The sequence below is a fragment of the Adiantum capillus-veneris genome, chromosome 12, assembly GCF_014529385.1.
Source record: "Adiantum capillus-veneris isolate H3 chromosome 12, ASM1452938v2, whole genome shotgun sequence".
In the NCBI taxonomy this organism is placed as follows: domain Eukaryota; kingdom Viridiplantae; phylum Streptophyta; class Polypodiopsida; order Polypodiales; family Pteridaceae; genus Adiantum; species Adiantum capillus-veneris.
The window spans coordinates 138,935,287-138,952,046 of record NC_140942.1 but is presented as its reverse complement, the minus strand read 5'-3'; positions in this window follow the sequence as shown (position 1 = coordinate 138,952,046).

The following is a 16,760-nucleotide window of genomic DNA, read 5'->3' as shown; positions in this document are numbered from 1 at the left end:
ACAATCAAGAAAAATCCGAGTGGTGGTAGAACTCCACTTTGAACCAAAAGAGCCAGAACTTATAGTGCCAGACAACGACGATGCCTTAGATGGAATTCCATTCATAGAGGAAGACTAACCAGGCCACTTATGGAAAAAGTTTAGAGTGATCAATGATGGGAGCCTAACTCTGAAGTCAGCTCATATAGAGGAAGTTTGGTTAGAAAACCTACCTCCTTATATGGACATGAATGTACAATTTTTGTATGGGGATTGCGGATCTGAAGCTTCAGGACAATCAAAACCATTGACCTTGAAAACATTACCTCTTACTTGGCAGATAACAAAGATGAATCCATAGTGTGTAAGAGTAAAACAGAACCTAGAAGTAGAAAACATCCATTCAATCATGTCTACACCCATCCAATGCACTCTTACTTTGGAAGGTGGGGATAACAGGACTAATCACAATTTTTTTGGAAAGATTGAAACATGAAATGAACAACAAAGAGATTTGATATGTTCCAATGAACAAAGGCGGAGAATATTACGAAGGGGAAGAAGGAAACACCACCCTTCCAATGAAATATAATGACATTGAAACCATGGAAATACTGGATAGTGGGGTAGGCATAGCCATAGCCACAAAATCAGTATGGGAATCTTGGGGACAATCAGCCATTAGACAAACTTTAATGAAATTGCAATTGGCTGATGGACACATTGAAAGACCCTTAGGACTGCTTGAAAAAGTGATAGTTAATTCATGTGGGATTGAATGACTTTGGGAAGAAACTCAATTACGAAATCGTATTGGGAAGACCTTTCATGCAACAGGTACAACTTATCCAAGATTGGGGAAACAATTATATGTACTTGAAGTAAGTGGGATCTATAACACGGGTTAATCTAAAAGATCACACTTATAGAGATGTCATGAAAATGCCCATACAAGAGTTTGATTCAGTCTCTTTGGCTGAAACTAAGCTTCCATCGTGGTTGAACAAAGACACTCCTATTTGGATGTGCAGAGCTTCAGAAAATGGGAGTTTAAAAAGATAAGAATGTATCTTAGAAAGGGACTGCACTGACGAAGCCTATGTACCTGAACCCTTTCCATAGCATTTGTTTGAGCCATTTGAGTGGACTCAAATTTTAGCGACAATGGATGTATGTGTGAATACGTCTATGCCTATCAATTCTACAATGAGGATAGCTACGACACAATTCCCATCCAAACGATTTCAACCCTACATTGAAGATGAAATTGAGGAACCCAAGGACTTAATGAAAGCTCAACAAGTCTTTTCAGACCTCTACTACAATGCAACAGATGAGTTAGAAGAACACTCAGCTACCTCAAAGATTCGGGGTAAAAAAAAGAACATGTGAGAGCTAAGCTACTCATGAAAGGAGAGAGTAAAAGTTGTATGACTTTCCTAACCAGAAATTGAGAAGACAGAAATGGTATACATGAAAAAGGGACATTAAAAACGTGAAAGCTAGACCTATGCCATCAGTCTCCAGTAGATCACAGTTCCTGATGCAGATAGATGCACATGATTGTGTCAAAGACAAAATCACTGGCATATATCCTTCAAAAGAAAATCTAGAAATATCAAAAAACATCGAGAAAAACGAGGAAGGATACTCAAGAAAAGCCAAAAAAACAGGAAAAGGAGTCGACCATGACACGAGTCGAGCGGAAAAAAAAGTATCAAGAGTTGAAAAAAGCTCTAAAGGAGATATATACAACTAAAACGGAAACCACAGAAGAGGATGGTAAAGATGTAATGAGTGTTCCATCCCATTACAAGAAATATACTCTCCAAGATGAAAAATCAATGTTGAACAACCTATTAGAGAGTTACGAAAACAGGGTGAGTCCTACGAAGGGCCTGAAAACGCGAAAAAGATAGATTTGGCTGAACCAAGAGAAGAGCCTAGGTCTGCCTACATTGTAAATGACCTAACAGAAGAAAAAGAAGAGATGTTGATAAGCTTACTAAAAGAATACCAAGATATCTTTGCTTGGTCTTACAAGGATCTCAAGGGTGTTGATCCAGAGATCTGTCAACATGCCATACCCATGAGAGATGATGCAAAGCCAAGTAGACAAAGGCCATACACATATAATGAAACATTTGCCAAGAAGATTAAAGAAGAGATTGAAAAACTAAAGGAAGCCAAATTCGTTTATGAAATTGAACACACGGATTGTGTGTCTCCAATTGTGGTAGTACCCAAGAAGAATGGAAGACTACGAGTGTGTGTCAACCTCAAGAAAGTGAATACAACTACCATTAGAGAAAACTTTCCTCTTCCAATCACTAAGCATTTTTTAGAACGAGTTGTAGGAAAAGAAGCTTATAGATTCTTAGATGGATTTTTGGGATACAATCAACTTTTGGTTGACCCAAAAGATCAGCATAAAACTACCTTTGCAACAGAATGGGGTATTTTTGCCTATCGAGTTATGTCTTTTGGGTTAACTAATGCTCAGGCCACCTTCCAAAGATTGATGAGCCATGCTTTTAAAGAATATTTTAGGAAATTCTTGGAAGTATATATGGATGATCTATGCATACACTCATCAATCCGGACTGATCATTTTGAACACCTCAAAAAGGTATTCAAAAAATGTAGACTTTATAGGATTTTCTTAAATGTTGAAAAGTGCACATTCATGGGTAGACAAGGAAAATTTCTTGGACATATAGTGTCTAAAAATGGCATCGCTACTGATATGGATAAAATTCATGTTATTGCTAATTTTCCTAGACCAACAACAGTGAAGGGGGTTCAAGCCTTCATGGGACATTGTGGATATTACAGACGGTTCATTTACATGTATGCTATAATTGCAAAACCCATGTATAGCTTGATTACACAATTTGAGTGGACTAAAGCGTGCGAAAATTCCTTCATGAAGCTTAAGCAAGTTCTCACTTCACCTCCAATATTGAAAGCACCAGATTGGAATAAGATATTCCACATACATGTAGATGCTTCCAGTTTTGCAATAGGGTGTATACTAGCTCAACCAGGAGACGGGAAAATTTATTTTCCTATCTATCTCTTATGCTAGCCGACAGTTGAACATGGCAGAAAAGAATGAAACCACCATCAAAAGGGAAGGATTAGGAATGATCTATGCCATAAAAAAGTATAGACATTACCTATTAGCAAACAAAATTGTGTTCTTTGTGGATCACCAAGCCTTATTGTACCTGGTCAACAAGCCATGCAGCACAGGAAGAATAGTGAGATGGTTCATCATTCTTCTGGAATTTGATTTCACTGTGGTTGTAAAAAAAGGCACTATACATCAAAAAGCATCAAGGATTGTTTTAGGAGAATCACCTAAAGAAGTAGACGATGATCTACTAGATGCATATCTGCTCTCTCTGGAAATGATACCTCGATGGTCGGAAAATGTGGTATCATTGATGACCATATCTCAAGTGGATTCACAAATACCACTTTCTATTAAAATTGGATTAATTGAGCAATTGGCTATGTATCATTTACTAGCTGGTAGGCTATACAAAAGAAACTGAGATGGAATATTGCTCTTATGCATTAATCTTGAAGAGAAAACCCAATACCTAAGTCAAGCACATTTTACCATAGTAGGACTTCACTTTGTGGAAGACCAAACTATACGATGAATTTTGATACTTGGAGTATTTGGCCAACTATGAGGAGTGATGTTTGCTCTTTTGTAAAGGATTGTCCTCAATGTCAAAAACAGGCACTCATACCTCATGTAACATTCTTCCAAATGTCACCTGTTCCTAAGTGGAGTAACTATCTCGTTACTTACTTATCGAGCCGAACATTTCTTGGGGATATGAGTAAACGCCATCAAAGAGCAATTGAAACAGAAGCAAGAGACTATGCTCTTATTGGAAACCAATTGTATCGGAGAGGTAAGGATCAACATTTACGTCTTTGTGCAAATGAAGATGAATATATTCCAATTATAGAACAACCACATGTTGGATTAGCTGGAGGTCACTTTTCTAGTGAAACCACCGCAAGAGCAATCTTAATGGTAGGCATATGGTGGACAACACTTTTTGCAGATACCAAAGAATATGTTTGAAGGTGTGATGCTTGTCAACGAGAAAAAATGCCAACACGAGTAGATAGAATGCCCTTAAGACCAATGATGGGAGCTAGAGCTTTTGCAAAATGGGGTATAGACTTTGTTGGGCCAATACAGCCACCTGCTTATAGAACCCAAGCTCAATATATCATTGTAGCTATGGACTATTTGACTAAGTGGGCCGAGGCTAAAGCAACTCAAAAGAATGATGCTAGAACCACTGTTGCATTCTTATATGATTATGTGTTCATAAGATATGGACTGCCAATAGAAATTGTCAGTGATAGGGGAACTCATTTCTTCAATGAGATAATTGAGTATCTACTTAATAAATGTATGGTCATCCATAACAAATCAGCTCCCTATCATCCACAAGCGAACGGACAAGCTGAGCATACGATTAAGATTCTTAGCTCGATATTGACTAAAGTGGTTAGTTTAGGAAGGACAAACTGGGAAATGAATCTCCATGCAGCTCTATGGACTTATTAAGTTTCATTCAAAACAGCTTTAAATACTACACCCTTTAACCTTGTTTATGGACTTGATGCCATACTGCCAATAGAATTTCTATTGTCGACACTAAGGGTAGCTAAGGATCTTGAGTGGACTGGACATGAATTGTCATAAAGACTTGACGATTTAGAAAAGTTAGATGAGCAAAGGCTAACTGCTATAGCTCACATCTATGCACAAAAGCGGAAACAAAAATAGTTTTTTGATTCCCATCTAATTACAAAAATCTTCAAAAAGGGGGACTTAGTTCTAGTCTATTCCCTTAAGCAACACATTCCCAAGTTTAAGAAAAAGGGAAACAGATCGTTTATCATTGAAAATGTATCTCTAAATGGAGTAGTTAAGCTATCCACCCTAGATGGTGAACAAATGGTTAATCGCATTAGTGGATGTCGTTTAAAGTACAATTTGCTGCTAACCAAATTGCTAGAAAGAACGCATGCAGCTAAGCAAAGGAAGATAAAACAACAACAGGTTATTGATGATGCCCAAGAAGAAGCTCGGCTTTGGGTACTCAAAAGAAAAGCTGCTCTCAAGAATCAACAAATACCTATTCCCATCAACACGCTGGAAATAGATGACGACAATGGGAATTGCAAAAAGATGCAGTGTCAACAAATGATTAATGGTTAGATGGAATGGACCTTTGCATCAAATTACAGCTCAACAACCATAGCACAAATTCATTGGTCGATACAGGAGCAAGAGTGAATGCAATCAGTTATTCCACATACAAGAAAGAAACAAGTCAGTCATTGACAATAGGAATAGCGACTATCAAAGGATGCAACAAGAACCCAATACCAATATTGGAAGTAGTCAACTTGAATGTGATAGTACATGGATGTTCATGTCCTCATTAGTTTGCATGCTTACCAGGTGAACACATGAATGAGAAGATGATCCTTGGAATTCACTGGATGTGGACATATAAGGCAGTACCAGATTGGGATACAAATTAGCTCAAGCTATCACCCAAAGGCAGACAACTCATTGTTCTAATTGCACCAAGCAAGGAGGAATGGAAAGTCAAATACCAACAAAGCAAACCACCAAGTAATCAATCTTCTCCATCCTATCGACAAGCAAATGCTACAAGTAGCATGCAAGGAGTCAGGAAAATTTGGGTACCGAAAGCACAGCTTAAGGACAAGCCAATTCAAATTTGGGTGCCCAAAACATCATCGACAATACCAAAGATGGTTCCAAAAGTCAAAACACAGAGACGAGCATCTTCGAGCAAGGAACCTAACAAGAAATGGATTTGGAAGAAAAAGGAGCACTTATCTTCTCCACAAACTGGAAAACCAATCAAGCAATGGAGAGTTAAGTCTAAAAAACCTCAACCACACCATTCTGACCAAGACAAACCAAGACATCAATGGCGGATAAAAGTTTGACAACAACCATTATTGATACCAAAATCTCAAGAAATCAGTGTGATAAATCATCCTGATGGCACAATCAAGCAAAGAGCACACAAACTACAAGATTTGCTCTTTGGAAGACATCATCAGAAAGTTCGACATCAGAAACCCTTGAGTTAATTACTCAAGACCCAACTCTTGCACATCATAATGGTTTGAACTACATCGATCTGTTAGGAAATAAGACGTAGCTAAATAGATAATTGAGTAGATTACTCAATGGAGAGAGACAGATTTATATACACGAGATTATAGAGTAGAGAGAGAGAGAGAGAGAGAGAGAGAGAGAGAGAGAGAGAGAGAGAGAGAGAGAGAGAGAGTACACACGATATACATGGCTCACCCAATGTGGGCTACGTCCATGGGAAAGCAGCCACTCAATGGCTTTAGTACTTCAAAACAAGAAGTAGTTTACATAGGGATTATACCCTTAATGGAGCTCCCGCCTTGCTTCACTCTCACCACCTCACACTCACCTTGTTGCATCAACTTCACACTATGAAATGTGTGTAGAAATGGCCTCCTTTTATAGGCCAAAAGGGCTGCCCTCTCTTATGAGAGACAGCCATGTGTAGCCGCCCTTGTGCGAATAAGTCCAAATCAGACCCTCCAATCCGCCCATGTGTGGCCGCCCTTGAGAAGACAAGTCCGCTTTTGAATTCGGCCACCGGCCACCGGCCATTGACCTTCGACCACCGGCCATCGGCCATTGACTACCAGCCACCGGCCAACCGACCGGTTGTTTTCCGACCACTTTCCGGCCGCCGTCCGGCCATAATATTTCGGCGAAAAAAAAGTCTCAGGGGCCTCCGCCCCCGAGGCCTTTAAAGTTGTCCCTGATTCTTGTCCGTGAAAATTTTGGTTTCCGGTGAGTGATTTTCCTTCACGCACGATGGCTTCTCCTCATAATGGGGGCCTTACAAATGTGCGCTTTTACCACAGAAAATTACAAGGGTAAATCAGGCTCCATACTTAACAATCTCCCACTTGGAGACTGATCTCCAAACCAAACCTGTGACTGCTTTCCATTCTGGCTTCTTATCCTTGAATGCCGATTGAAGATGAGCAAAAGCTCAACTTCTCCTTGTTGACCACCTTTGTAAACATGTCTGCAGGATTTTCACTTGTATGCACCTTTCCTAGCTTTAGTTGTCCCTCTTCCAAAAGAGTGCGTATGAAGTGATATCTCACCTCAATGTGCTTTGTCCTTGAATGAAAGGCTGAGTTCTTTGCAAGATGGATAGCGCTTTGGCTATCACTGTACAAGACACAATTGTCTTGTTTGAATCCAAGCTCTTCTAAGAATCTATGAAGCCACAGAATTTCTTTGCTTGCCTCCGTCATTGCTACATACTCTGCTTCCGTGGTAGAAAGTGAAACCACTTTCTGCAGCTTTGAAGCCCAGCTTACTGTTGTGCCTCCAACCATGAACACATAGCCAGTAGTGCTCCTTCGAGTATCTTTGTCACCTGCCATATTTGCATCAGCATACCCTTCTAGAAAAATATCAGTTCCTCCAAAATACAAAGCATTTTTTGTTGTCCCTTTTAGATACCTAAGTATCCACTTCACAGCTTGCCAATGCTCTTTACCTGGGTTGTCCATGAACCTACTCACAACTCCCACTGCATGTGCAATGTCTGGCCTTGTCCAGACCATAGCATACATTAGAGAACCTACTGCTGCAGCATATGGAACTTTAGACATATAGGCTATCTCCTCTTGTGTCTTTGGACACATATCCTTCGTTAGTTTAAAATGACCAGCCAAAGGTGTAGAAACTGGTTTTGCATTTTGCATTGCAAACCTTTCTAGTACCTTCTTGATGTAATCTTCTTGAGATAGCTTTATTGTCTTCTTCGTCCTGTCCCTTGATATTTTCATACCAAGTATCCTCTTTGCAGCACCTAAATCTTTCATTGAAAAAGATTTGGACAGCTCCTCTTTTAGGTCTTTGATGTCCTACATGTTAGCACTTGCAATCAACATGTCATCAACATACAACATTAGGATGATGAATTTCCCATCTCCCAAATTCTCCGTGTAGACGCAGTGATCCGAGTTGCATCTTGTGAATCCATGATCCAACATCCATCGATCAAACTTCAAGTACCATTGTCTTGATGCTTGCTTTAAACCATACAAGCTCTTCTTTAATCTGCAAACCATTTTCTCCTTACCTTTTACTTCATACCCCTTTGGTTGAAGCATGTAGATTTCCTCCTCTAAGTCACCATGAGGGAATGCCGTATTTACATCCATTTGCTTGAGATTTAGATCATGAGCAGCCACAAGGCTTAAGACAAGCCTAATTGAGTTCATTTTTACAACAGGAGAAAATATTTCATTGAAGTCAATACCTTTCTTTTGAGAAAAACCTTTTACCACAAGCTTAGACTTGTACCTTTTCTTCCCACCTTCTTCTTCCTGTAGCTTGTACACCCATTTGTTTTGAAGTGCCCGCTTACCTTTAGGCAACTCAACCAACTCCCATGTTTGGTTGCGATGTAGTGAGTCCATCTCCACTTGCATGCTCTTCGTCCATTCTTCTTTGGATTCATGTTGCATAGCTTCTTCATATGATTCCGGCTCTCCAGAATCTGAGATCAAGAGATGGTTGAAGGAAGGAACAAACCTTTCTGGAGGTCTACGTTGAGGCTCCTCATTTGGTTGACGTTGCTGCACATTGTCACCGTTTGCAGTCCTTGAGTCTTCACCGTCCTCAAGCTCCATGTACTCATCACCTGTTTCTTTTGTTTGTTTTCTTTCCAAGTAATCTTTGTACATATTTTGTTCGTTAAAAATTACATCCCTACTCCTTAAGATTTTACCATCTTCAGGATTCCATAGGCGATACCCAAAGTCTCCTTCTCCATAGCCAATGAAGAAACACTTTTTGGACTTTGCATCTAACTTTGATCTTAGGCTTCTATCTATGTGCATGAAAGCCTCACACCCAAACACTTTGAGAAATGCATAATTCACCGGTTTACCTGTCCATTCCTCTTCTGGAACTCCCCCATCCAATGGCGTTGAGGGTGACCGATTGATTAAGTACACAGACGTACTTACAGCTTCCGCCCAAAGCTCAAGCGGTAGGCCTGCATGTAGCCGCATGCTTCGTGCTCGTTCCATGATTGTCCTGTTCATCCTTTCCGAAATCCCATTTTGTTGAGGTGTCCTTGGGGTTGTCCTTTGCCTCCGAATGCCATTGCTAGCACAAAAGCTTTAAAAGCTTGGCTGCAATATTCGCCTCCATTGTCGGATCTGAGGCATTTAACCTTGGTATCTGTTTCATTCTCCATTCTTCACCTGCTTCAAAACAACATGATCACCCCATGCCAAGCCCACCACCATCACCAACAGATAAAGCCATAGAAATTGAGCCCACAAAGGAGACGGAGCCTGAACATAAAGAAGCAGCTAAATTTGCACAACAATCATCTATTACACAAGAGCAACACAAAGAGCAAGAGCCAGAGCCGAAAAGGGCACCGAGTCCTGCACCAAAGGACACCACAAAGTTTGAACAAACAAGAGAATAGGAGTCCAAAGAAACCCCTTCTACCTCTACACAGCAAGAAAAGGCCGAGGCATCCACGGAGCCTCAGGATGACAAAGCGGAAGAAGATCAGCCACAGCTTAAAGGGCAAGAGCAACTAGCCGCCATGACACAGCCAAAAGAGACACAAGAGATTGCAGAAACATCAAAGCAGCTAGCACAAAATAAAGATTGGCAATCAAACAATGAAGTGATCTTGCAAGTCAACGAATATGCAAAGCAAATGCAGGACATGATGGAAGGACTCCGCTCAGCAGCACTTAGCCGTAGCACAAAGGCTAAAGAACTAGAGATGGTGATTGACGCTCTACAAGGAGAGTTAAACGACAGATTAAATGTCATCACTAATCTACAAAGGCAAGTGCAAGAATTGAAATCTGAAGCAAAACAACATCAACTAGCTAGGGATAAACAGCAAAAGGAAATCGAGGAGCTCGGTGACCTGCTTACGAAGTTTTCAGTGCTTGTTGTAGAGCAAAAGATGAATAGTTGACAGAAGTTACCAACGAACTTCTAACTACAACCCTGTTAGTTTTGAAGATGCAAGTACAATTAGATGTAGAAAATGCCTCCCTACAGTACTCAGAGCAAAGAACAAATGATCAGGAAACTTTCTTGCGGCAAATACGAGAAAATCCCGCAGGGGCCTTGATCAAAGGAACAGACGACGTCTACAAAGCATTAGAGAAAAAGAACAAAGACCTTGAGTTGGAGCTAAAATTGGAGCAGTCTCAACGCAGAGACCTGGCTTAATGCGGGTGCAAAGAGAAGATGAGCTGCTAAAAGAAATAGCTGAGCTTAAAAAAGTCAACCAGCTATATTGAGAGATGGACGGCCAGAAACACAAGAAGAGATAGACACTTCAGAGCAGCCACAAATAGAGTTCCCCTCAGTTTCTTTCACGGAGATGGAGACACAGCCAGCAGAAGGGCTAGGTGGTGAGGATGAATTTCAAGTACAAATAACAGAAATAGATACAGTGCCAATGGTCTAGCTGTCAAAAGCTGAAGAAGATGCACTGACGGAAAAGATTACACAAGAGGTGGATGAGCAAAGAAAAGCAACGATGGATTGGGAGTTGAGAGTCCTTCACTCTGTCAACATTACACAACTCACTCACGATCAAATCAATGCGCAATGGCATCAAAAATCCCTGCCCTACCCTTTGATAAAGGTGGAGTTGCTCCAAGTCAAAGATAGATTGTACAAAGACATGCAAGTAGAAGGTGGAGATCAAGACCACCCAAAGTGGAGGCTGAGTTGGTTGAACAAGAATCCAAGGTATTTGATTCTGTTCACAAGAGCACCTGCAGTTCTACTAAAGGATCCTACTTTCTGTCTTGTACCAAGAGTCGGGACCTGGCAAGCACACGAGGCATTAACAAAGAAGCGGCCAACCTGGCTGAATTACCAAAGTTTTCCTGCTCCAGAAAAGGGACCGCTGACAGAAGAGGACATGGGGAAAACCCTAACGTGTGCTATGTCCTTCTTCAAAAGTCTACCGGATCTATCATGTGTGATGCTATATAAAATATGCCGAATGCTACTCACCTGCATCAAAGTTTTTCATGAGACAGAGCAAGAGACACCCTGTGGATGTCATTCCTGGAGGGTATAAAGGTTTATGCTATGATCTCAGTGGCCAACCTTCCGAAGAATTCCTCTACGGCTTCTATGCCCGGTACATGTTCTTACCATCACATAATATGTTGGCGTTTGAGGAAGCGTTCTACACAGGGTTCTTCACTTGGCGAACGAAGATATCTGGGCCAGTGATAAGCAACCTTACTTCAATATTTGCAGGCTACTCAACAGTGGAGCTTAAAAACCGAGTCACAATGCAATTTTTGCAGGTGCCAGATAAAGAGAGCATCAGGAAGAGGATGGGGTCTAGGAGGGCCTCTTTACTTGCCATGAACTTATGGAGGTGATTAACATTTTTACCAATAGGTATACGCCATGTGTGCAAGAATGGTGGGTGTGTAAGAGATGTGTAAGAGTGGTCAAAGGGAATGCACTTTTCTCCCCAAAAAGGAGGTTGAAGATTTTATGATTTTTTCCCTTCCATAACTTCCATATATGATCTCCAATTTGAGTGGAGATCATAGATCTTCAATCTACGTCTTGCGCTCTTTCCATAGATATGCTACATGATATGGTTTTACCCGCTAGATTTTAAATTTCATTTTGGGAGGGAAATTTGAATTCAAATAAACTAGCCGTTTTGCTTGTTTGAATTCAAAAGTTGTCCTTTGATTACTTTCTTGTTGATACTAAAGGTTTGACTTCTTTAAACTACCAAATAAAGAGGCCCTCCTAGACCCTATTCTCTTCCTAATGGAAAGATTAGATACGAAAAGGCCCTAAATGCGCTTAAAGATCTCCTCGCTAGCCATCAACCCGAAGATTACTTTAGCCCATAAAGCTGTGTCAAGGGACGACACAGGCGAGGAGGGGGGGAATGTTAGCAGCAAGCTAACTCAAGTACCATTTTTGGAGCTCTCATTGTAACTACAATTATTATTTTTTATAAATCGGCAATATTGTAACTCCTATTTTTTGACTAAACCTTGCAATTGATGAACCGAGGCTACAAGCTTCTAGATTGTATCAACCTATCAGTACCCATCTTTAGTTAGAACTCCCAGATTATTAATTTTGACCACCAATACAAGCCAATTTTTGTAAGTTATTATTAAGTTTTTGGATAATGAAATACACAGCGTGAGCTAACGGCACTCACTTCTCTCCTTCTCGCGCTTCCTACTCCCTCTCCGGTTGTCACATTGCAATCGCGTTTGTTGCATTGCAACCGCAGATAAGAGCTCTATGCATTGACGTAAACACATCACAATATTTCATAGTTTTTGGCATGGCCGAGCCGCAGACCCGCGGCTTAATTTCATCATAAGTAGGAATTTACACTTCAAAATCAAAAACTAAGCATAGGCGGGGTATTGGGGCATCATTGCTAAGCATTTAGGTGCATTCTGGGTCGAAAACAACTAGGTTAAAAATCCACTTCTATTAATAATCGCAATTTTGGCACTTGACCTAAAGTAGGATTTGAGACCATAAGCATGTGTGCAAGTTAGGTCTTATATACATGCTCTAGAAGTTTTGTTATGTTTGGATGTCATTTGATGCTGTAACGGATGTGATTTGTTTACCGATGAGAGATTGGCTTTTGGTGATTTCAATCACTTGAGTGTACCTTGAGTTAGATGCGAGTTGTTTGTTGTTTTTTGAGAGATTGACAACCTCTTATAGCCTCTATGCACTAGTCGAGTTAGCTTCGTCCCATGGATTGACAATTTAATCATGGTTCTTGCTAAATCTGCAATAAGATAGGATAGTGAGGTTAGACACACGTCCCACATCGGGTTATCACAATTTGATCAAATGGATAGGGCTAATGAAGTGCAAGTAGAGGAGGAAATTTTAGATCCACAACCCGACCTAGATGAGAACTCTGTTGTCAAAATACATGTTAACAGGTTGGGACGGTACTTTGAAGGCGATGAATCCAATGCAACCCTACCAATCACTACTAAAGGATTAATTGTAAAGGGAATCGATGGTGGCACTGGGGTTAGCATTGTTACTAAAAATTGTTGGAAAAATCTACGGGAAGACCTCACCTTGGGACCATAAACATAGTGGTAAAGATGGCCAATGGGACTATCTTTAAACATATTGGAATGTTAGAATACCTCAAGATCAAGGTCCTTGGACACAAGCTAAGGCAAACCTTCATTGTTATGGATTTTTCCAAGCACACTATGTCATTTGAGATGATCTTAGGACGTCCTTTTGTGAGGAAAGTGAAAATGGTACATGACTGGTCTAAAACCCATGGCTATTTATAGTTCCAAGACTCTGTCAGTCGACTTGATCTTGTAACTGGTCGAGCATATCCTCTAGGAAAGAGATTCATAATTGACAACCAATCTGACACCACAATTCACTCAGCCCCATTGCAGTATTGTTACACATGCAAAAAGGACATTGATGTTGGGAAAAATTCCCCTTATATGGATATTTTACCTGGAATGGATGAATCTAACAACATGGAATGGGTCCACCTAGCGGTGGCAACCATAGACACTTGGGAAAATAGACGACAACCTGGGAACCACCTGAGGGGAATGAAGTGCCACAACTCATGTAACCTTTAAATATGATAGGAGCAATGTAGCTCCCAATGATACACAAGATGAAGGCTTGATTAAAATTGAAACCATTAGCGTCTTAGAAGACTATAGCCCACACTATTCAAATTTTATATCATCAGTTTAAATTGACAGTGAGGATGAAGAATCTTAATTGAATATTGGTACAAATATGGAGACAAACCATTCAGAGCCCAATAGTACCCTAATTGACAATCTATCCTAGAGAGGAGAAGACACGAGTAGAGACTATCTAGTGACTCTGCATTAGAGACAACTCATAATAAAAATTTAGACAAGAGGAGTAAAAGATTTAAGAGGCTAAAATATCAAGAAAATGTGCATGCTCGGATCAATGAAAAGAAGTCCACTATGGATTGGCTCAGTTATGTGGGGGCATGTGATGCTCATCAAAAGTTGGTAGATAATTGGGGTGAATACCTTCAGAGTGTCATGTGGTGTAGTCCACAACCCTTTGACATTGCACAATAAGTGATTGCAAAGAAGCCAAAGTTAAGTTGTACTATAAGGAGACGCCAAAACCGAGAGTTAGCTCAACAACAAAAGGGGAAGTAGAAGTGAAATCAAAGTCCATGGCACAATACAATCCCACGGACTTACACCCTGCACCTGAGCATTTCAAATCCTGCACAATAGAGAAGTGTAAGGTTGTGTACACAAAGGCACAAAGGACACCTTGTTCCCAAAAGTCCTCCATGTAGTATTGTGGACACTCTTCAAGTGCATCGATTCTATAGGCAATGTTTGGGTCTATATCATCCTTGCAATCCACACAAGCACTAGATGACTCGCAACCCACTTGGTTCACAGGAGTGACTCTTGAGTACGGGGGTTGCGGTCCAAACATTGGAGGTGGTAATGGCGCCATTTGAACAACATAATGGGTCCTAGGAGGACCATGTGCTTTGATGGTTGTTCAAGAGGTGGGGTAGGCATCAACGCAGACACTTGAGGTGTGTCTGTCCATGCCAAAGTTGGTCTATTTTTCATCACACATTTAAACACTATGCAATCCTTGTCATGATGACCATTCCTCCCACATGCATTTCAATTTCCATTATATTTTACTCTAAATGTAGGGCATGCACTCATACTATGTGGACCAAAGCAAATTGAGCACCATTGTTGATCCCTTCTAGGATACATATGATTGTTTTGTGGAGCACAATTATCCTTATGGGTTTCTTGAATATCCTTGGTGAGGTCAGTCAAAGTCATCTCAGATAGATTTTGCTCTGTGACAAGGGGTTTTATGGTCATCGGCTCATGCCCAATCGCTTGCAAGCTAGTAGATTTTGGCTCAACAGACACTCTTTCTTGTGCAATCATTACATTATCTTTCAATTGGATTTCATTGGTGGTGACTACTTCCCAAGTAGTGATACCTCTAATGACTAGGACATTATAGATATCCTATTGTTGCAGTCCCCTAATGAATCTATCAAGGAATTGGTTATTGAAACACTCATTTGGATTACAATCTTTAAGTGACTAATAAAATCTCTCACCGATTCCCCTTCCTCTTGTTGGGCTTTCTGGAGTTGAGAGGCTACACCCCAAAGCACTCCCTTGCATATGTACTCTTTCAAGAACAATCTCCTAAGAGTGGAATAGTGCATGCACTCTTCATTCCTTAGAGTTCTATACAAATCCCTTGCCTTCCCACTTAGAGTCAAGCTTAGAGCCTTGCACTTATGTAGCTCATTGTGCTCTTCCACAAAATCACATGTGTGTTCAAGTACCTCAATGTGCTTTCTAGCCATTGGATTTTTGTGTGAGCTTAGCTACTTGTAATGATTTGCTTCTAGGCTCTCTGTTAGGTGTGCTATGCGTGTTCAAGTACCTCAATGTGCTTTCTAACCATTGGATTTTTGTGTGAGCGTAGCTACTTGTAATGCTTTGCTTCTAGGCTCTCAGTTAGGTGTGCTATGCATATTTTCAGTAATAGATCGATCGATAGCCTAAGAAAATGTTTTTAAGTCACCCAAGTGAGTAGGTATAGTGGGCAGAGGTGCTTCCAAGACTGCATGTGGAATAGGTGTTGGCATTGGATTTGGCATATGGGCTGTCCTTGGGTACTAGGCTTGTTACGATGTTGCTCCAAGAGGTGGCCCGAGGTTGATATGTGTGGCCCTAGGCCTAGCACACACAAGATGTGACATGTTAATGCTAGTCGGTATGGCTCCACTAAAATAAGGGCTTGGATAGAGTGGTTGTGGAGCATAAGCTGTTGAAACAATTGGAGGTGTAGGAGCTACATGAGAATGAGGGGCAATAAGTGCATATTATTGATACACATTTGTGGGTAATTTGGTAGGCACTATGCTACTAGGTAGTGGTGCTTTACTAACGAATAAGGTCCGGGGTGTATATTTTGCCATGCTCATCATTGGGGTAGGCATGGTAACCGTAATGTCATCAAGAGAAAGTTGAGCTTAATTTGGAAAGGTAAAATTATCACTTATCACTCTTGGACTAGATTGGAGTGTAGATACATGTGACATGTGTACCCTAAAAGCATTGGCGAGTATCCCAAGAGGCCTTGACACTAGCTATTTTAATCGTTTTTACTTGATTTTTTTTTTCTTATTTTTTGAGGTGTGCAATGTTGTATCAGTCATGTGACAACTCGAAATGAGTGTATTGTTTAAAGTAAGGTGGAATGCTTTACAACACACAATTCGGCTACCCAAAGCTCTCATAATCCCCAAGGAGGCTTGTGGAGGGAAAAGGACCCTCTATATATAAATCAAGACTGAGATAGACGCCAGGGCTGAGGCCCACTCCTACCCTTTTGCACACTCATTCTTTATAGCACAAACTTACACAGGAATGTTTTTTCTTTTCATTTTTTTAAATTAACTTGATACTTTCATTTTTTACTTTTCTTTTCTTCAAATTTTTTGTTGATATAAAGTTAAAATTTCAAAAATCACAAAATTTGCAAATTTTTAGAAATTACAAAAGATGTA